Source organism: Camellia sinensis, chromosome 9, assembly GCF_055761805.1.
Source record: "Camellia sinensis isolate YWXY chromosome 9, ASM5576180v1, whole genome shotgun sequence".
Lineage (NCBI taxonomy): Eukaryota > Viridiplantae > Streptophyta > Magnoliopsida > Ericales > Theaceae > Camellia > Camellia sinensis.
This window is the reverse complement of record NC_138969.1, coordinates 71,473,602-71,497,175: the sequence shown is the minus strand read 5'-3', so window position 1 is coordinate 71,497,175 and position 23,574 is coordinate 71,473,602. Positions and strand designations below refer to the sequence as shown.

The following is a 23,574-nucleotide window of genomic DNA, read 5'->3' as shown; positions in this document are numbered from 1 at the left end:
ATTCTAGAACAGTATGTCGTTATTAGAGAAAAACATGTTGCTATTGTGAAACTAATATAGCGCTATGTTTATGTTTTTAAGAAATTAAAGTGTTAAATATATATTTTTTTGTTATTTAATTATGTGAATCTGTGGTCCTAAACCGATCCAATCCGTGTTTAAATGGATTGGTTCGGATTGGTTCCATGATTTAAACGGATTGGATTGATTCTAATTTTTTAAGAACCGTAGATAACGGATTGGTCTTGATTTTATCCCAATTCGGTCTAATCCGGACCATGCTCACCCCTAGTAATTGATTCAAATGCCTCAAAAGAAGCTTTCTCATATTCATATCGATCAAGGCTTTCCTTGAGTTTTCAATAAGGGACGCGTTAGCACTCCTGCAGGAAAACGGCCTAGCTAACGTGCGCCTTTACGTTTTCTTCGCTTGCTTTGTAGTAGGAGCCACATACAGAGCCGCGCGCCCTTTAATATGATGAGAAGAAGAGGGGCCGCCCTCTTTTCTTTTCTGCACCAATCCTTATTTACTACTACATCTTTTTTGGGGTGTATAGTTCAGTTGGTAGAGAATTGGGCTTTTAACCTAATGGTCGCAGGTTCAAGTCCTGCTATACCCAAACCTACCTTACACTCTACTATGAGTAAGGATGCGTAGTAGCGTTCAAAGATCACTCTTTGGCCTTTAGACTCGTTTCAGTGACTTCGCCCTTTAAATGACAAGGGGGGTGAGCCGCTCTAAACCGAAAGCGATAGCGAATCCCGAACTTGCCCACACTCATTTTCTGGAATAATTGACAGTTACAAAGTAAACAATAGATAATTTCAAAGTGAAACTATCGAAATTCATGAAGTCACAAGTTACAAACTATTGAACAAACTACTCCTAATCTAAGTGAGACTACTCCTAAGATAAAAGCTAAGTTGTTATTGTGTTGTTGATGTCCTCTCTTTCTGCAAATCTCTAGCTTTTATATCTTCTCCTTAAAACTTTGGCCCATAGCTCTATTTTCTTGAAAATCTACATGCATAACTTCCAAACTGCTATTGCACTTGCCTCATCACTTTCAATCCTTCAAACTTCACCAAATCTTCAAATCTTCCTGTCGAACTAACTCTCCTACATCTTGCCATGAGTCTCTCAATACTTTGAGCACTACATTGACAAAACAAAGCCTTCTATTCTGCATATATTCTCTTCTGAAAATGACCCACTAAGTTCACAACTTTGTTTGATTACTACTTCATAACTACCTCAACTATTTTCTATCCATGATCATTTCCTTCATGCCACCTAGCCCTTCAAATGTTGAATAACTCCACTTTGACTCCATTGCCACATGTCATCATTCAATTAATCCACCTGTTGACAGGAAATTTTACAAAAATGGGTACAAAGAATGCCTTCCTTGTTTAAGTAAAATAAATAAGAATGAGTTTAACTTAAACAAATTCATCACCGGGCCTAAATAAATAATATACTTTTAATTTGAACGAATTCAAACACTGGGCCCAACACAAGCTATGAAATCTCAAACCTTTCGACTTCACTTCACTTCAACGCCACCCTCTTTCTTTTGAAATTCTCATACCAGGAAACCAAGCAACTCAAAACTTCAAACCATGGCTCCTAAGAAGCCGAAATCAAAGAAAGTAGATGAAACAAGTGATGAATACCTTCGATTTCCTCAAACCATTAGAGAAATCCCCAATTCTCTAAAGTTGGACATAACTATGATTCCCAACACCACAATAGTAGCCAAAGTAACCCGTAGGACCTCCTTTATGTCCTATTTTCCACATGAATTAGCCCTATATTACCTAATTGCAACTGGTGAAACCCTACTCCTTAATCAATCAAAGCTCAATTGGGTGAATTGGAAGAGCAGCAAAAACCCTCTTTGATTATGGCGGCAACCAGACTCCACTTGGCAAAACTGAGTCAAACGAATTGAAGCCCATGACTCAAATGTATAGACATATATAGGCATCCGTGAGCTAATTTGACTGTTGACCCACAAATTTGACATGAACAAATGGTTAATAACAACTGCTACTTGCTTTTGGTCTTAATCTTGTAACTTAATGCTTCTTAGATTGGAATAATATCTCTAACCATTCTAGATGTAGCCCATTTAACTGGACTTCCAATTCTAGGGTTAGAAATTAGTGCCTTACTAGAACCTCCACCAATGACATTCACTCTTAACACTGATATGAGCTACACTAATTTTATCAAGAAATATAAAGGCAAAAGAAACACACATGTTGAAGACCATGAAAGCGCTACTTTTTACCTTGTTTGGCTTTCCCAATGCCTATTCTGTGTCCCTGGCTTCAAGATCACCAAAGAATACCTTCTATTGGCTTTATGCTTCCAAGATGGTCAAGCCCTGTCCTTTGCTTCCTACTTACTAGCCATACTTTACAAGGGCATGTTTTCCTTGGTAGACAAGAAAATATTATCCAACTATGGTGGACACTTCTGGCTTTTTAATTTTCTTTCAATCTTGCAGCCAATCCAACCTTCATGGTGCTTCTTTCTACTATTGAAATCCCATCAAGAGACAAAAACAAAGCCAAATAACCAATGGATCCAACTGCCAAGAAGAGTGTACCTTCAACTGTGCGAAAGCTCATGGGAAACTCAATTAAAACTCTCCAAGAACAAGAACAAAGGAAGAAAAAGGCAACTTAAACAACATCAAGGGAAATAAGATCAAAGAAAATGCAAGAACCTCCCATGCTTTAGAAAGATTTTAATCCCACCTTTAGTGAATGAGACAATCCGTTGAGTCAAATGTTTGGACAAATAGTCCATAACTTCTCCAGACCAAATATATAAGGTACAATTCTTCACCTTATGCTAACATACCTCCCAGAATTATTATATAACTCATTGTGGGATGCTTTTTGGGGTTACCACGCGTGCCTAACAATTCAGACTCCCGATTTCTGATCTGATATAACTAGTGCGATGTGAAACATAAAATTAGAGTCCAAATCCGACAACTTTTATAGAAAATCCATTTTTATTGCAAAATATTGCCAGAAATGGACTTTATCACCAGATTTCAAAGTCGCCACATAATCTTTTGGGGAAATTAGGAAACCCGTGACTCGTACCAAAGGCCACTATCCTTTATAGTCAAAGTGTCTTGGCTCGGGAACATAGGTATGAGAGGGGGATGTCATTAATTGAACACCTTACTCACTCGATCAAAGATTGGCCTCTACTAAGTCATAATGTGGCTTTTATAATCAATGTAAATCCATATTCTGATTATTAATAATGCTATCATTACTATTTGAGGCATTCAAATATAGATTGTGTCGTAAATTTTGGTTATGCTCTAACTTCATGCATTTTAAAAGAATTTTTCTTGGATAAAATCTACAGTATAAGTATCATCTACACTCCAAAATAAATACCACAGCCTCCATCAACTAGCATTCAAACAGATATCTTACTTAAGTACTTAGCCTCATGTTATATTAATAGATATGGTAAGGAACACGCACATGTAAAATGCTAAAGCTCAAAATGCTCACCTAGTACTCAAAGTCAAGTCATGATATATACAGATATGTACAAATATGCTTGAACCTATATGCAAGTTCTAATGCAATACACACAGAACATGTACCTAGGAATTTGAATGATAAAATGTTGCATGAATACCACCATGACATATTCATTTTTGAAGAAAAAGTAGAAGCAATCTACAAGCATAATAAAGCAAACATGATGTAATACTAAAAGTGGATAACTAAAAGGGTTAGAAAGATGTGGGGTTGGAAGTTTATTACAACAATTCAAATGAGAAAAGGGAGAGAGAGAGAGAGGGATTATTACAATAATGAATCGATTTAGCTTAGCTACTATTGAATCTAACAAATCCTACTAAACAAAAGCAAAGAAGCAATCCAAGGGCCCTAGAACTGCTCAGGGGAGCATTCCTTAGGAACTGTCTATTTTGTTCTTTGGGAAAATGATCGGCTAGACATTAGTTTAGCTGGCTGAATTTTCTTTATGGCTGGAGATTAGGTCACTGCAGGATCTCAGGACAAAGGCCAAAGGGAGGCATTCTGGGGGGATCTGACACCTTCTACCTCCTTTGCTGACAGGGATCACTTGGAGAGGAGATGGATAGGCCAAAACCCTTTTGGAGAGGATGAGCCTTTTTGTTCACAAACTCCCCTTAAGGTCCCTCAAGAGCTTTTAGGGGTGTTCTTTAATGTCTAAAGGCCTTTGTCTAGAGTTTAGGATCAAACTTTAATAGAGGAATAGATGCTAAGGTTGAAGGTGGTAGGTGGGAGATAAAGAAGAAAGAAGGGCTCTCAAGCTTGTCTATCCTTGGGCCATTTTTTTTTTCCAACCCATCAAAAAGAGTTGGCGAGCTCTATGTATAGGGCTTAGGACACAAATATCTTGGTAGGTAAGCAAAAAAAAGCTAGAATTCTTGAAAATACTGTGTACTTGGAACATTCAGCCCGCCGAGCTTCTGTTGATCGACCGAGTACTTTTGTGGCAGCCATCATTTGGTGTCTAGCAAACCAGTGAGCACACTATCAGATCAACAAGAGCAAGTTAGTCTGAATTGAAGGGAGAAACAAGTATTTCAGAGGATTCCATCATTCCCATTCATTTCTACTATATTCCTCGCTCTGTTTTTTTGGAAGAATACAATGCTTTTCTTTTTAAAATATGAGCCTCAGAACATTATTGTAGCGTCTGGAGTTGCACCACTAAAACTCATTTTGAAAGAGGTTTTCATTTTGGTCGAAAAACATTTTGTCCAAACACAAGTCGTTTGGAGGGTTTAAAGCTCGATCCTTTGAACTTCTGTCGTGGAACTCGAAAAGATTAACACCTCTTGTTTTCATCATCGGGAACTTAAAAGGGAGAGCTCAAGTCTTAAGGCTAGTAAAAAATGGGGTGTCTACAGTTGTCTCTTTTTGACATAGCTTGATGCATCATTTCATGACGTGAGTGAATGTTAAAGCCCGAAGACGACCATTTTTTATGAGGTCCTAAGACTTGGGCAAACAAACAAGATGCAGATAAAACTTAGTTGAACCCGAAGGTTACCTATGTATCCCTTTGCAAGGAATCAAACCAGAGTAGTTCAGGGGCAAAATGCAAATGCCATGCTAGAAACACATTTTGAAAAGATGGGCTTACGTAGTGCGTGCTTCCATGATTTAATAATTGGGCTCACGTGTACCACACTGCTGGAGTTTGATGATGTGAACGCCATGGAAGGTGACGAAATGGAAAAATAGATAAAGCTACAAAGATGGAAAAAGAAAGAAATAAGCCAACACAAACAAACATGCAATGTATGAAAGAAATACAATGCCCACGTGTGCCACGACGCGAGAAGGAAAGAGAAAAAGATAATTGCAGTTAAAACCACATATGATCAGTAGTTACAGCAACAAGGAACTCTACAGCACATTCCACACATGCCGCAACATGAAGGAAGAAAAGATTGTATTAACCACCAAACTTGCAGGGGGCGATATTAACCGCCAACCCCGTATAGGCCGGTATTAATCAAGGGTGGTGTTAACTGCTAACCTCACAGAGGACGGTATTAACCGGAGGGTAGTGTTAACCGCCAACCTCACAGGGGGCGGTATTAACCGGAGGGTGGTGTTAACCACTAATCCCGCATGGGGTGATATTAACTAGAGGGTATGCCTTTCACACTTAGCACGTGTGGGGGGTGACTGTAATAGTATAAGTATCATGTCGTAGAGGCAAATGCAAGAAAAACACAACAAAGACTGGAACAAACCTTCTTCTTCGTGGGTTCTACTAGATAATCCCGCCTTAGAGCATGATAGGGATATCAACCTTATACCACTAGATTACCAATACACCCTTCTGAACACCCTTTTTCCAATATGCTTTTAATGCTCACTTGGTCGGCCGAATAAAGGATTAGTCGGTCAGCCCTATCGGGTTTTTACAGGGTCAGCACAGTCATTTCATAACTTTGAAAGTTTATAAGAAGGTGCGACCATCCAACTTTCTTCACTTCTGTTCAAAACATCTCTCCAACTCTCTGAACTCATTTCCAAAAATTACCCATGACTGACAATGATCTTCTCTCTTTTCGACCTAACTCTCCCATTGGTTTTGATGAGTCGAACACTCCATTGAGCAGTGATACCTCCTCTGGAAACACAGTGGTAGAGGCCCTTGTTATGACCATGACAGATGGCATTGACCCAGAGCTTGCTTATATCATTACGCGTGCAAGGAGGCATGGACTAGGACACTCTCGCGGGGGCACTAGTAGTAACCGGTAGGCATCGGTTGATAAGCCTATATAGACTCAGGCCCATAGACGAGGACGTCACTATGGTCTTAGATAGGCTCCTTACAAGTGAGACAGCCTGGGCCTCCGAGGTTGATGAAGACGTGGACACGGCTAAGTTTCAGTTGCTCCACATGTTCCATGCATCCATCACAAGGTTTGGTTACTTCAAAAACTGATTAAATCTTCCTAAATGGTTCCTCATGCAATACTTTCCACTTTTCTTTGACTAACACTTCTTATTTTTTGCAGGATGAAGCTCCTTTGCCCGAGATAATCATCCTTAGGAGTGATGATGACGCACCTTACAGACCCCTTGACATTCCTCTGTAGGTAGTAGTGTCCTCGGTAGTGGTGCTAGTGGTGATGATGAAGCCCCTGGTGGAGTGAATTCTCTACTGCCCACTGCGATAATGGCTCCAGCCGCCTAGCTTTGCCTCAGCTTATACTCCACTTTCTCCATTTTCCTTTTTCTTTCCTTGTATAGCTTTGTAAGAATTTTGAATGTAGCATCCTTAACTGTCATAAGTCGTTTTGTAACCACTTTTGTGACCAACTTGCGCCCTTCGTGGCCCATATATATAACAACTCTTTTTCTTGTGAATGACTTCTGACTTTATGCTTGGCTTGCTTTGCTTCGCTTCTGAACAATTACATATGCACTCAAATACCTTCTTATTTCACAAATCTTGTAGATACATTTTTGCCCCTATTCTGGCATTTTGAAATTCATCAACCTTTCTAAACCAGCTTCTCCAAAATGTACCAGCCAATACCATGGTTGGCTAACAAAAAGTGAAGTCAGTCAGCTCATTTGGGCTCTCCCCAAGTAGCTCCTGACTTTTCCATTTCTGACAGTGTACAAAAAGGTGGTACATTGGCTGCAAACAACTCTCAGCCACTAGAAATTTGTTGTTTATGTGGCTTTGTACACCTTCTTTCATTTCAAAAGATTCACAACCTCTCTCTCTCTCTTTTTTCTTTTTGGTGTATCCTGAGACATGGGTTTCCTTCATTAGTTGGACTTTGCTAGCTTGTTTCATGAGAGCTCTGATAATGCTATAGTTTCGGACTTGGAAATCATACGCTCAAAAACTCCTTCTAGTGGTCGAGGAGGTAGAAGAAGGCTTGTTCATAGGAGAGAGGAGTCGTGAGCTATTCCAAAGGAACCCATTGTTGACAATGAAAGGCGTGTTCGCGACGGCGGTGAAGTTGTTGACCAATCTTTGAGCCACGCTCGTGCTCATGGCCGTTTTCATGGACTTGGCCCGACGCCTCATATACTCTAAAGCTCCTTACCCATGGGATTTTCATTCCCTCATCTTACTAACTCACTAGAGGTATGATGTACTAATCTTTCCATTCATTTCCCATTCCACATGGTTGCTTTTACTCTTTCCTTTAATGACATGGTTCTTTTGGCTTTAGAACGACAACTTGGAATCACTTTGACAACCTACTCCGGGTTCTCCAATGGTGAGTAGCAATGAAGAAGATGACACAGGAATCACTTTCGGCATCAAAGAAAGCTCTAATGATCGCGATGATTTCGACGATGACGATGATGCACTAGGAAACCTTTTATACTCCTTGAAGCACTGGAGTCTTTTCCCCACAACTTAGGCTACATCTAGATGCATCCTTTTTTCATTTTGCTCCTTAAAGGACAAGGATTGCACCTTTATGTTCATAAAGAAATCGACATATAGGAATCAACATGTTTTGGGCTTGCATGTCCCATCACTTTTCTCTTGTGAAATACAGTTGCTCTTGTAATGACTAAGACCTTCTCTTGGGTTTTGAAGAAACTCTTGTAACCACTCTATGTTTAATAGAAATCTTCTTGTGCATCAATTAACTTCTTTTATTTGCATGGCTCGATCTTTTGTGCATGGACTTTGACTTGTTTACTTCACACTGGAACTTGGTTGACATCAATTGTTCCTTCTGGGTACAAATACAACTCATCCGGATAAAAGTTTGACTTTGCCCATATAAAAGGCCTTTACTGGCCACTCATTTATGCTGCCGACTATAAAATTGGTCGGTCGAATAAATTTCAGGGACAATTTTGTCTTTTCGCCTCCCTAAACGTTTTATAAAAGAAAACCAACGGTTCATTCAAACTCCACACCACCCGAAAACATCTTCCGACCCTTTTTCACTCACTCTCTCTCTCTAGATTCTTTTCTTTCCTCACATTACCCAACAACCCACACCTTTTTTCCTTTGAAGTCGCCACTTTCCTTTACATTTTGAACTGATCAGTTCATGATTTGGTTGAGTTTGAGTCTTCCCTTCTCCATTACATGTTTTGCACGTTGTGGCATAGCCCTTCACTTTTTCCATTTGGTTCTTCACAGTTCTCTTTGTTTGTTAGATTTTTGGGCTCCCTTGGTGTAAGGCTCAGGAATTTTGTAACAAATTTATTAAATAAAAATTATCTTTTTCTTGAAGAGTTATTCTAATTTAATGCATAAGATATAGAAGTTTGGCACACTTTAAATTAATCATTGTTTAGAGGCTTTGATTAAACTAAATCCTAATTAACACTAATCCTCACAATTAGATTAAGGAAGCTTCTATAGGCAATCTAAAATTCTATCCTCTCTTGATTGTCTTATTCATGAGTGTGTATATATATATAAAGGAAATAAGAAGAGGGGAGACCGACCAAGTCAACCTTCATAGGGAAGGGTTGATTTTGTCTTATATGAAGATTCATCTCAAAAGTATAGCCCTCTTAGCATGCTTAACCAGCTTTTTCTTACCTTTGAGTGAAGAGATGGGTTGTCATAAGTGTGCTTGTTGGGTGGACAACCCCCAATTCCCATACATGCATGGATTCTTTTACCAAGTAATTTCTCCAAACTCTCCCTCTCATTTTAGTCTATATATGAAACACAAGCTCCCCAACTCCCAACTTACAATTTTCAGCTGGAGTTAGAGAGTGGAGAAGGAGAGGAAGAAAAGAGAGAGAGGAAAAAAGAGGAAGGAAGGAGAAGAAGGACTCATCACTTGAAAGGTCTTCAAAGATTCACTAAGGTAGGATGCTTAGAAATACTCCACATCTTCAAGTTTTGAAAAATGTATGCAAAACAATTTGATATGTCTTACAATACATGAAGGAAGCAAGAACAAACTCAATAGGAGAGGTCTCTCTTGCATGCCTTAGATGAATTCACTTGTCTCATCTCTTGTTATTATTTTATATTCTCTTTGCTCTATTGTCATAACCTGTAGTACCTCTTGAATGCAAGAAAAATACCTATCCATAAATAATGTAGCCTAGCATGCCTAAGTAGAGAGCTAAGGAAGACAACCCATTGCTCATTCGAACAGTAACTGCACTGTACATAATCTATTTTCACTTCGAAACCATGAAATAAATCCCTTACTTATTATTTTCAAAATCTGAAGCTACTGGAACTATTTTAGGGTCTTATTTATATGTGAGAATTCTGTAAAAATTATTTGACACTATTTTATAGCCAAAAGTATGCTTTATGATCACCTCTGCTATTAAGACAGCAACAATGACTACTTCACATGGCCACGGTTTCTTCCATAGAATGAAATTTTGAGTGATTCAAATTGGCAATGTGAGGTTTTTAAGTTATCTTTCCAATGCCACAGGTTTCAACTCATTTCATTTAGTATGGGGTGAGATATGTTTCTTTTTAAAAAATGCAACGAATTTGGAGCTACCTACTGTTTTAAATTTATTTGGACATCTTCCAGTGGCCAAATGACTTTGAGCCCTCTTCAAAATGTTCCCAACTTAATAATCTATAACTTCGCCAAAAATCAAAATTTTTAAATATCATTTACTATTATTTCTATATTTTTAATTGAGGGGACAGTTTGCTAGAAACCGTTTAGAATCTAGAATCAAGTTAGTGATGGCTTAAAACCTTTTTGTATTGCCTCGTTCTTAAGTATTTTGTTTTGCATGCACTTAAATATGCTTGATCAGTTGGAATGAATCATGATATGTATATTTTCATCAAGAGCTAATATAACCATAATATGGAAAAAATGAAATGGGTGGTTTTAGACCATGTTGTTTTGTTGGTGCAGTGTGTGCCTTGGTTCTAAGGAAATGTGATTATTTAGATGCGAAGCCTTGACAAGGCCCAGATTGTATTCTGACCTCACGGATTTGGTTTTGGGATAAGGGTGGTAGTGAGGGTTTCACACAGAGGGAGTACCTCTGGAAGACCGATTCTCTTAAGACGGACTACTAATGATACGCTCTGAGTATCTAACTCAGCACGTAGCATCCTTAGATCCAGTGCCTCGTGATCAAGAGGAGGTGCAGAATAGTCCCAGGCCAGGGTCAATGGTTGGGTAGGACACCACTCCACGGGAGTCACCGTAGGCTCACCGAGTTTATAATTAAATGAGATTACATTATGAATTCTATGAAACCTGACATTTGCATTGTGAATATATCCGTGATGGATCATGTATATATATGTTGTTTTCGCTGTGCTATTATCTTTTTCGTGATGATCGTATATTTTTAAATGTTGTTAATTAACTCCACTGCATTGTTATTGCATAAGTTTTCAAACTGTAAGAAGTGACTAGTTTTTTTTTGGGTTTCTTGTATCCTATTGGGCTTTACAGCTCATGGCGTTTCATGCCAGGTGAAGAAGAAAGAGAAAATCTTGGGGAAGATTTTGTCGAAGATGCCAAAGTTCAATAATGGTTCACTTAGAACTGTCTTAGCCTGGCCATTAAGGCATGTCTTGTCCACCTTCTTATCTATTTTGATGAAATTTTATGTATTAACGTAACAATGTCTGGAGATTGGTGTAAGAAATTAAACATTTGGGTTTGTATTAAGATTAAGCTTTGGAACGTACTCCTTTAACTGTTATATCGAAACTTAATACTTAACCATGTTGAACTATTTATATTAATATATGATGCCCAAAAGTGAGGGTGTCACAGTTTGGTATTAGAGCTTAGGTTTAGAAACCTTGGAGACCTTAGGTAGACTTAGGCACATGTCTCTTAGTATGCTTCAATTAAAAATATTTTATAATCTAAAACCTTATCAGTAGCATAATAGTGTCGTATTTTCTTTGTAGGATGTTGAACCCACCCCACTATGATAACTGGCTCTCGGATCCAGAATCTGAGCCAAAAGAGAAGCCATTACTAAGCGATCCAGAAATAGGGGCGAAGACTTCATAGCTTGAACGAGAGGAAGAGGATCCGGAAGAAGAAGTGATGGTAAAGGTGAACGAGGAGGTTGATATGGAAATAAACTTTGTGGAACCCTTAGTCGTCCTTCCCCCTAAAGAGTCTGAAGGAGAAGAGAGCAACACAAAGTCGGACCCCATCTTCTCCATAGAATATGCCTTCGAAGAAGACAAGGCGGACTTGGGAAATGTAGCGCAGGAGGTGGCATTCCCAATTGGACTAAGGGTGTATGTCAGGCTAGAACCAATAATACCTTGCGAGTGGAAGCATCGAAGGTAAGACAATAAATATGTGAGACCTGTAAGAGTTGTTAGGGAATTTCCTGGGACCATATACGAGGTCGATCCTTTACCACTAGCCTTGGCCGGCAATTACACTAACTTCTTTCACCAGCGGGACATTTTCTTAGTAGCCTCACCAGCCAGAAAGATTATCCCTGTGGATGGGACGGTGAAATTCCACGACCCACTCACTTATGAATAGGTCCTTGTAAGGATTCTGGGCCAGCGCGAGGGATTTGAAGGACCTAGGTTGTTAGTTCATTGGAGGTGCTACGGACTTCACGATGAGAACTGGGAGCATGCCTGGCAAGTGCATCAATACTATCCATGGTTCTTCAATTAAGAGAGATTGAAGGGGGAGTAGACTCGGATGCTTAACAATTTTGTTGTGATCTCATTGTAAAAGCCTAGTCTTACAGTTATTAGTAATGGGGTGAGAGAATTCCCTCGGTTATGTAGTAATTGTAGTTCTCAGTCATGTAATCGATCTTTTAATGCAATGAAGAATATCAGTTCCAATTGAACCTATTGAATACTTGTCCACACAAAATAAATAATTAAATAAATACTTACATAATAACAATAGTATAAATTAATACCCTTACAAAGGGTAATCACTGATGGTGTTCGAGGCCTGCCTAGACGAGAGAGAGAGAGAGATAGACAGATCAGAACTGATAGCAAAATTCCACAAGTTACATACACCAAAATTTTTCGGTGATTCTGATCCTCTAGTGGCTAAGTCTTAGATAAGGTAGACGAAGAAAATCCTGACAACGTTGGAGGTCATAGGGGACAGAGACAAGGTAACCCTAGCCTCTTTCCAATTTGAGGGAGAGGCTGACTATTGGTGGTTTATGGTGATCGACTCACATCCCATAGCTTAGATAACCTGGGATCAATTTGAAAGGCTCTTCCTGGAAAGGTACTTCCCAAATTCTATCAAGCAAGAAATGATTCAGGAGTTCTTGCACCTTAAGCAGGGAGAGATGACGGTGGTTCAATATGCCACTCGATTTGAAATCCTATCAAGGCATGCCACAACCTTGGTGGTAGAAGAAGAAGATAAGGTGAGGAAGTTTGAGTGGGGCTTGGATCCAGAAATCTGAGGAAGGTTGATGGCCGTCCAACTGACCACCTACTCCCAAGTAGTGGACCAAGCTCTAATGATGGAGCGAGAGAAAACAAATGGTGCTAAGAACTGCAGTTAGTCAAGAGGAGCTAGACCGATTCCAAACAATCGTTTGTAGAACACCTTTACCTCTTACAACAGAGGATCCTAACAATCACAGTGGCGCTAACAAAATCACCAAAGGAAGGAATGGTCCGACAAATGTTTTGGCTGTGGACAGGTGGGGCATCAAAGAAGGGAGTGCCCTCAGACAGGAGGTTATAGTTCAGGGCAAGGAAGGGCCGCCTAGTAGAACAAGTGTCAGCCCAACGCCGGGGCCAAGACGGCTTACAACTCTCAACCAACTAAGAGGCAAGCTTAAGCAGCAGGAAACGTTGGAACAATAGCTCCGTAGCTCCAGGGGACCAAGAATGGCAAGAAGCCATGGGAAGCTAACCTAGGAACTACCAGAAGAGTGTACGCACTAAATGAGGAAGGGGACTCGTCGACAATTCAAGGTACTCTGATCCTTATGAATTCTTGTGTGAAAGTGCTATTTGATTCTAGAGCCTCCCACTTCTTCATATCTGCTGCGTATGTAAAAGCCTTGGGTTTAGAACCAGAATAGTTAGAAAACTCGATGAGTGTGGCATCATCCCTAGGAGGATATACTCGAGTAGATATGGTATGCAGGTCTTGTGAGCTAGGAGTCTCGAATTTATGTTTAACTTGTGACTTACGGGTTATGAAGATGACAAGATGTCAGTTTAGAAATGGACTAGTTATTTGCCTACAAGGCAGTTATTGATTACCATAAGAAGACAGTAACTACCCATTCAGTGGATGGCATCCGCTTTCAATTTAAGGGGGAGAGGCAAGAGTCCCTGTCTCTATTTCTCCGAAGATCACAATGGCATAGCCAGTTGGCGGGATGGTTAGCTAGCTTGACCTTGGGAGATGAAAACCGGATAGACCTAGGCCTACTTAGAGTGGTGTGTGAATATGAAGACGTCTTCCCAGATGAGTTACTAGGATTAGCCTCGAAATAGGAATTGGACTTCATAATCGAATTACAACCCGGGATGTCACCCATATACATGGCACCCCACCGTATGGCGCCAGCTGAGCTTAAGGAGTTAAAAACTCAATTAAAAGAATTATTGGACAAAGGGTTCGTCGAACCAAGCACTTCGCCATGGGGATCGCCGACATTATTCGCCAAGAAGAAAGAAGACACCCTTAGATTGTGTATAGACTACCGTCAACTCAATAGAGTTACAATCAAGAATAGATACCCGTTGCCCAGGATCGATGACCTTTTCGACTAACTTCGAGGGTCCAAGTGTTTTTCTATGATCGATTTTTGGTTCGGATGCCACCTACTTAGAATCTGAGATGAGGACGTCTCCAAGATTGCATTTTGAACTTAGTATGGCCATTATGAGTTTATGGTGTAGACACCCCATTTTTGACCGTCCTCAAGACTTGGACGTCACCATTTGAACACCCGGTGATTATCCATGTTTGTGTTTGTTTGGAGTTCCCGGAGGTCCCGGCTACGCGCCTTGCCTCAGGATCTCCAAACTCGACTGTTTAGTGTCTGGTTTTGTACCAAACACTTGTGTTTTGCCTTGGAGGGGCAGGGAATGCCTTGTGAGGCATCCCCACACATCACCGGCCATGGCTAGAGGCCACCGGCTAGTGTTTTGTTTCCATTGGCAATCTATATTGCCGATCGGCACTTTTTGTTGCCGGTCGGCACTCATTTTTGTCAAAATGGAAATTTTGAGCAGCCGACTAGTGTTCATTTACTTTATGTAGATATTTTGTGCCAGCTGTGATAGCTGGCACCAACTCTGTTCCCCTCCATACACATGTATGGAGGGATTTCCTCTAAGCAAGCTTGTTGTGTCAGCTTTGCAAAGGGGACTTTTATAAGAGGAAGGCTCTCTTCCTTCTTCTAGGTTGGCAAGTTTGAAGAGAAAACCAGAACTTATACATATACATACACTCTCTTTCTATATTTCCCTCTCTTTCTTCCCTTGTGTGTGTTTGGTAGCCTTAAAGTGCATTTCTACCTTAGTTTTGCACTAACACACACACTACCACACCTTACTTCGACTTTGAGGCACTTTGAGGTTTGTTTATTGAGTTTTTGGACTGGTTTTGATCAAAAGAAGAGGGCTGCATCATCTGTTCTTCAAAGGATCTTCAAGGGTAATCACTTTGCTTTAGTTTCCCCAAACTTGCACAAGTTTTTTACCTGTCTTGCTTGCTGATTTAGGCTTTGTGCATAACATAAAAAAGGCTTATATTTTCATGCTTAAGAACTTTCATTAAGGGTACTTTGTGGTTTGAGTTTAAACTCACCCTCTTAGGCCTTATTTGGCCTTTTTGGTGCTTCCTTTGTAAGGCCTTGTTTGCTTGAGTGTCTTAGCCTTCTCACCACTGAAAACTAGTGGATTTTCAGTGGTGAGGAAGGTGGTTTAAAGTCTTGTATAGGGAAGGGACACCCCTCTCCCTTCATTGCTTCATTTCTTTACTTTTTGGCTTAAATTGTAACATGCATGCTTGATTGATTTTGGCCCTTTTTCAGAGGTTTTTGGGTGTTTTTAGGTCACATGTTACTTCTGTTTTTGGTCGGATTTGTGCCCTTTTGCATGCTTAATATACTTGCTTTACATTCCTCTATTTGGCCTAGAAATGTATCTTGCGTTTAGGCCATGATTCTAGCATGTGTTAGCCTAATTTCATGAAGGTGTGGGCATTACTTTACCATGTTTAAGGCCTGTTGGCCATCTGTTTCAGTCGTGCTTGCCATGTTTGGTGTCATCTCTTTGTATTTTGGCTTGTAAGCCTTGAGTATATTGGCCTCTAGCATGCATAGCTTAGACCTTTCCCATGATTTGGCATCATTTAGGATCATATTTCAGTCCATAAATCATGTTTGTATGTTTGCATATGTGACCTTTTTCATGCTTTTGAAGGTGTGCCCTTTTATGCTTAAAAATGAGCTTTGGTGCATGCATCTCATTGGAGCCACTTAAGGTGCCATATCAGTGGGTTTTGGAGTCCATTTTTGCATGCTAAGATTCTGTTTTTTACTTGCCTAATTCATGCCATGCATGGTCATGTTAGTGGAAGTAAAGTGTCCCCTTTTTGTGCCTTAGCTTTAGGTCCATTGGCTTGCATGTTGGCATGAGTGTTTATCCACCATTTTGGACACTTTTGGCCACTGTTTTGGGGTGGATTGAGGTCTGCCCCTTTGTGGTTTAAATCCACTATTGCATGCTTGTTTCATATTTGTTGCATGATTGCTTCATTAGGTGTTGTAACGTGATGATCCTATTACTTAAATTGTCCATGTTTGCATTGCATTTGCATCTTGCATGCCTAGCATTGCATACTTGACATGGTGGTTGCATGGTATTTGGCATGACTTGCATCTTGATCTCACATTGCATCTTTGAGTCATGTTTGCATAACATGCATTGCATTATTTGGTTTGGGGTGTCAAACCAAGTGTAAGGGTTAAGGAGCGTTCATACTATAAGTGATGTAACGCGCCTTAACTCTCGGTCACCGGGGCCCTTGACTTAGACATGATAGGGTCTTGGTTCTCATTTGAGTGTTGCATGCATTTTTACATCAAATGGCAAGCTTGATCACTTAGGCTATCATGCACAATTGATGGTTCGAGGATCGAGGGCCATGCTTCCCTGAGTTCAAAGCATGATTGGAAACATGACCATGCTCACATGTGCCTGAAATCCCATGCCATATACTGTCTGTCCTCTGTTGCTGTCAAAACTGTCTTCTGCAGGAAGTTTCTGCCGACCGGCAGTGTCCAATGCCGACCGGCCATTGGTGAATGGCCGATAACCCCATTAGCAGCCGATGGAAATTACCTATGGCCGGTGGGCATTTCCTCCAGCCGATGGTATTCTACAGTGTGCAAGGAACCTGTCCCAGAACTTTGGAAATTTTTAGAGAAGCAGGGTAGTGTAAACAGAGGCGGCAGTGGTATGGTGCGAACTTTCCAGGCGAGACAGGTTTGAGCATGCATCATTCGCGCATCCCAAGGCGGGGACTGTGGCCACCTTTCTTTTTGTATTCATTCTGTTAATTAATTAGAACTTCTGTAATAATTTATGCGTTTATTATTCGGACTGTAATATTTATTTGGACCCTCCGAGTGAGGGCAATTATGTAATAAGTGTGCGTGAGTGTGTGCATGTCTTCCAACTCCACGTCTTTCTTCCCTTTTATTTACCTGTTTATGATGGTAGACTAGGTCATGTTTAAATTAGCATATCTTATGCTATGCATGCGTGCATTCATGCATTTGCCTTGCATGCATCAGGCTCGGCACATCACTCTAACTGCATTTGTATTTCGATTCCAAATTGAATACGTGATTAGTTGTAGCATTTCACATGACATTATAGGTTAGCCGAGCTTATTCTAATTGCATCCTGTATGTGTTGCATTAGTCAATTTGACATGAACTAGGACCATGCATGTTGGCTAACTAGTTTATTGTTTTGGCTCGGAGTACTCGGTAAGCATTTATGCTTTAGCATATCTCATGCGTGTGAATGCTATCATGACAGCATGCTTACCATGTGGCTAGATGCTTATGTGATAAACTGTTTGAATGCTTGTGGGTGAAGGTTGGATTGCCTGAGTTGGAAACACTCGTTAAAATCCGTGTTTTAGCTTACTTGCGAGTAGCAAATTCCAAAATATTTTTCCAAGACAAACGGATATGCAATGCTTATTTCCAAGTTAGGCAATCTAGTCTATACTTGTTTGCTGTGTGCATAACATAGTAATTATAGGCTAATAAATGGAATACGAACACATAATGTTTTCAAAAACGGATATCACGGTTAGTAGCGGCCGATCTTCGGATCGAGCGAGAGGGGGTGCTCATAGCTGACCTTCCCCAATCGTACCCTAGCTCCTGAGCCGAGGCAACTCTGGTGATGACGGACATGTGGCCTTCGGCACCGAGTCAGGGTTTCCTAAATTCTTCCATTTAAAAAAATATTTAGGTGGCGACTCTGTATCTGGCAAAGCAGTCCATGTTTGGCACTTCTTTTTCTAAAAATCTGTTTTCTCAAAACGATTTACCAGATTTGGACTCTTTGGTTCAGATTGAGAACCGTGACACAAATCGAGTCCGAACTGTAGCAGCGGGGCCCCCCACGCGGGCGCGTCTACAGTTTCTGGCGACTCTGCTGGGGATTTAGAGAGCTTGACTCGGACTCGTGATATCCTATTTTGATGCCATTTATGTGTCTCTTTGCATTGCATGCGCATTGGTGCGCCTAGGAACACAGTGTTTGCCATCTGCCATTCCTGAACGGTTTGCCGGAGGCTTGTCTTGTCAAGGCATGACTGTAAGGCTGACCGGTTATGGGCTCTGACAGTATGGGAACACAAACCCCGGTTTTACCGGGGCACCCTTTTCGACCATTCGACCTAGTGCATATTCGGATCCATAGTGACCATTCCAAATTAGGACAGGCTGCTTACCCGATGTTAGGTTGTTTGAAAACTGCTGCGTGCATAGTGGAACCCTAGCTCCTGACAAAATAGGACAGGGAAACCTTACCCCAACATAGGGGTGTTTTGGCTCTCTTTACTTGCTATGTGCTTTTAGAGTGTTTCTCTACAGGAACGTACATATCAGTTTGCAAGATTGAGTATTAGACTTGAGGGGGTCAGTATCAGTTTTGAGAATCAGTTATCTGCGGGTATCAGGTTCAGTTTTGGGAACAGTGATTCTGGGGAACAGTGATTAGTATCGAGGAACAGTGTGTTCGGCTTACCAACTGTGTATTATGAATACCCAACTGTGCGTTGTATGTGTTTATTTTACGCCGTTGTGCTGTCCGATTGTTAGTTTATTTACTGCTTTATTTATCTTTTTGTTAGGTAGTTTAGCATCATTGCTTCCAACCCGGTAGATATTCCCCAAGCACTCTGGATCAGAGGTCGTCGGCTCCATCGATCTGAGGATCTGGTAGACGGACAACCAGTGTACCACTCTCTACCCCCGGTTACTAGACGGAGGACAACTAGGCAGAGGGCATCAGTTTAACAGTCAGTACAGAGGGCTTTATCTACCCCACCTGTGTACAGTAGGGATCAGGATTCTGTTTTACCCATAGAAAGGGAACATATACTGATAATTCAGTCAGAACAGAACAGCATGGCTAGTTTAGAAGAGATGGTGCGCCAACTCCAAGAAAGCATGAAAATGATGCAGCAGGATGCTGTCCGACAGGCAGAATTCGCCAAACAACAAGCCACAGTTATGAATGAGCAAGCGGAGTTAATCGTGAGATTGTAGCAGCAAACTGGAGCATCTGCTTCACAGCAAGTCCCTCCCCCACTAAGTGTTCCGATACCCGAAGAGACGCCAAATGCCCGGAATGTCCAAGAAGATACAGACATCCCAACGGGGCCGGCTCCACCCCCGATTCTGCCTCAACTATCCAAGGCACCCACTCCTATCAATCAACCGGATTCTCCTTTTGAGTCCGAGGTGGACCCCATGGCGTTAAAAATGAGCAAGCTTGAAAAGCTGTTTAAGAAATCTCAAGGTGTGAAGTCCATTCCGGACATTGAGGATGGATACACCGATGCAGCCGTGACGCTGCCAGATCGGTTTAAGATGCCACAAATTGATCGTTTTGACGGATCCGGGGATCCTATGGTGCACCTGCGACTGTTTTCAGACATCCTAAGGCCAATGGGCCTCACTAGACTGCAGAAGCTGTCTTTATTTGGCCGGACCTTGTCAGGCGTAGCAGCCATATGGTATACCAAATTGGAGGATGATGTTAAGAGAAGTTGGGATGAGATGGCTGAGGCCTTCATCTTGCAGTACTCATACAATACGCAAATCGAGATCACGACCCGGGATCTCGAGACAACAAGGCAAGAACCCAAAGAGAGCTTCTTAGAATTCGTAGCCAGATGGCGGGCTAAGGCTTCGATGATGACCTTAAGACCCACGGACAAAGACCAGATTCGGATGATTGTGCGCAATCTTCTGCCGAAGTTAATGCAAAAGATGATTGTACTCCCCTTCCCTACCTTTTCTGATCTGCATGAAATGGGGGTGCAGATTGAGGATGCCTTAAAGCAAGGCTTGATTGATAATGACCGGGAGCAACCCCGCAGAACTTTCAATCGTAATACTAATGCAGGCCTGAGTGGCGCTACAACTACCAGGACCTCCGAAGTGAGTATGGTCACCACCAACCCTTCCCCGAGAACTATGGCAGCCGCACCATTCTCCGGTGCGTCCGGAAGCAACCCACAAATAGCCAAATACCCTCCCAAAAACACCAGAACCTTCGCTCCGCTTTATATGCCCCTATCCAAAGCTTTGGGGGTTCTAATCAGAAAAGGGCATCTGAAGCCCCTAGAGCCGCTGCCCTTACCGGAAAGACTCCCTGCTGCCCACAATCCAGCCAAGTATTGTGCATTTCACCAACAGCACGGTCATGACACTGACCTGTGTTTTCGATTACGTCATGAGATTCAAGATCTCATCGATAATGGGGTGATTTTGCCTCCTGAGAAACCCAATGTTACTACAAATCCTCTCCCCACACATAACCAAGCTCCACCACCCAAAAGAATCAATTTCATCCATACTGGGGTCGTGTCCTACGATCCTAGTATTTATATCACACGTTCCTATCTGCCTAAGCCGGAGGTCTTCCTTCCCGATTGCATCGATTTGTGCATGATGGACGTCTCCATAACCCAACCCAAGCCAGCGGTGGTGACCATCGAGAGCAGGAGAGAGAAGACTCCAAAGGAGAAGGGGGTTGTCGAGCCAGAGTCTGCGGAATCTGGGAGTGATGTTGGGAATGCTTATAGTCCGAGTGACTACATTTCGCCAATAGGCCAGAATAGACCAAATGTGGAATTTCCAGCAGGAGGAGAGCTGTGTGCAATCCAAGAGGACAGTCCAGGACAGGGAACAGATGATTTGACGGCTGTGGAAGAGGATCTTGCCATGTTCCAGTTTTACAGTAACCAAGGTCTAGGAGACTCAGTCGTCAACTGGTTCGATTATGAGGAATCGACAGAGGCCACGGGATGGTTGGACGATCAGCCAGATGTGGTAGGAGAGTTTCAGTCAGAACAAGGCCCGACAGGGGCAGGAATGTCAGTAACAGCCGGGAGGGTCGAAGAACAGAGTACATCGCCGGAGAGCGCCGGTGTCAAGAGTTTCGCTCGGGAATGGAGCATTTTGAGTACAGGGATTATTGAACAATCTACTGCATTGATACAGTCAGAACAGGAAAGATTCGAAGATTCCGAGAGAATCAGGAAGGCAAAAGCCCACGTGGGGGTTGAGACTGGCGCAGGTACAGAAATGGAGAATGCCGCGAGCATAGGAATAGAAGGTACTGCAAGTATCGAAACAGTCATGCCAGAACCGGACAGGTGCCTGTCAGCTGCAGATGGAATGTGGTGGGAAGACGATGATCTATGTCTTGCCCACACAGACGAGGATTAGGGAGGTAACCAACTGGATGATACCTGGTATATCGACGAAGTCGATCACATGACTAGGAGTGGACGGTACTTCAAGCCTCCACACCTAGATCAACCAGAGGCGTCTGGAGAAGATAAGGAGGCAGAGAAGCAAAAAGAAAAACAACTCGAGGATGAGGCCGTATTGAGACAATTGAAGAAGATACAAGCAGACATCTCCATCTGGGGGCTGTTTATGGCTTCTCGAGTACATAGACAGGCTGTCCTTTCAGCCATGGATAAAGCCAAGCTTTCTATAGACACCACGCCCGAACAGCTGGTGGGCCTAGTTTTTTTGGGAGGGACTACCCCGATGTTGACCTTTTCTGACAAAGAATTGCCACCTGAGGGTGCGAACCATAACAAGCCACTCTACATCTCTGTGGAGTGCAGAGATAAATGGATACTCGTGGTGCTTGTCGACACAGGGTCCGCCATTAACGTCTGCCCGGCAAGGACAGCCTATGTGATCGGTTTGAAAATCGCGGATTTTGTGCCAACGGCCCAGGTGATTCGGGCGTATGACAACACAAGTCGGGAAGTAATGGGAACAGTTAAGATTCAAACAAAGGTTGGGCCGGGACAACATGAGATAGATTTCCATGTCTTGGAGGTTCCTGCAACTTTCAACCTGCTTTTAGGGCGGCCGTGGCTGCATCAGGTAAAGGCAGTCTCCTCCACCCTACATCAAGTGGTGAAATACCCCTATGGGAAGGGAGTAGCCATCGTTTTCGGAAATTCATCGATTCATCCGCCGCCGGAAGTATCTACGCCTGTTCTAGAAATTGAGCACGGTATGGAAGATGTGTTCATATCGAGTTTTACCTTGGCTGAGGCTCGGGTTGTACAGGACATCATGGCTGCTAGTGAAGGGGTATATGTCAGTGCTCAGGCAGTCTATCTCATGAACAAGCTCCAACACATCCCCGGGATGGGATTGGGCAAGAGCAGCCGGAAGGGCGTCGCAGCATTGGCCGAAGTGCCACACAACCCTCACACCTTTGGATTGGGTTATCTACCAACCAAAGAGGACTGGATAAGGAAAGGAAAGGAAATGGCCGGAAGAGCCAGAGCAAAGAAGGCTGGGAAGCCTTTTGAGTTGATGCATAAGCCCATTCAGGGTACCCTAAACGGACGCTTCGTCTGGGAGGGAGAGGACTTTCCGTTTTGTGGCTTCCCAGAACCATGGCTGAACGCGGAGAAGAAACGCGTGCCGGGTTTTGAGATTTTCTTTGACCTGCAGCTACCTGAGAATGACATCGTCGAAGGGCGGGCAGATCTGTCGGCTGAGACTGAACAGAGTAAGGAAGAGCAGTCTGAGGATGCTGAGAATGAAATGGGGGTAGCACTGGCATGTCTGCTTTCAGATCCTCCGATCGAACAGAAGTGCTTGGGGGATAACTCCTCGGTATGCATGATCGGGAATGAAACGGCTGCGGGCCTACCATCAACTATTTTGGATGCATCCATCGCACCCTCTCTCATTTGGCAGTACGAGGAAGGATTTTTGTCCAGCAGCGCCGGGTCAGGTAGTGAGCCGGAATCTGATTCCACCAAGTCCTGTGAGTCGGAATCAGGTTCCAGCTCGACTGAGTCTGAGTCCGGTATTCCTGGGGGTGATAACCCGGATGCCACAGTCTTGTCTAGGTCGTCATTTTCTTTTTCTTTTGAGTCTGTTGTAACAGAAGCATCGGACGGCTTGGAAGTATTTAATGAGAATGATGTGAATGTGGTTTCTGAGTATTTTTCTGTGCCTTTGATTTATTGCTTAAATCAGGATTTTCAAAATTTTGATGAAAACGACGAGGAAGAAATTCCTCCGGTTTTGCAACGATTAATTGATCAAGAGCAGGAAAGATTTGTTAAACCCTTAATGGATGAAATCACTACTGTGAATGTTGGTACTGAGAAGGACCCGCAGCTGGTCCAGATCGGGTCCACGTTGTCTTCGGTGGAACGCGAGCGCCTAGTCGCTTTATTAAAAGACTTCAAAGATGTTTTCGCGTGGTCCTACGAAGACATGCCTGGAATCGATCCTGAGATTGTATTGCACCGGATCCCTCTTGACCCC

General features: G+C 42.3%; 1 non-coding gene across 1 annotated transcript; it reads left to right on the top strand.

Moving 5' to 3' along the window:
• Window positions 1–547: 547 nt before the first annotated feature.
• Window positions 548–620, top strand: TRNAK-UUU (transfer RNA lysine (anticodon UUU)). Its single transcript has one exon. It is a non-coding gene; the product is annotated as a tRNA-Lys (tRNA).
• Window positions 621–23,574: the final 22,954 nt, after the last annotated feature.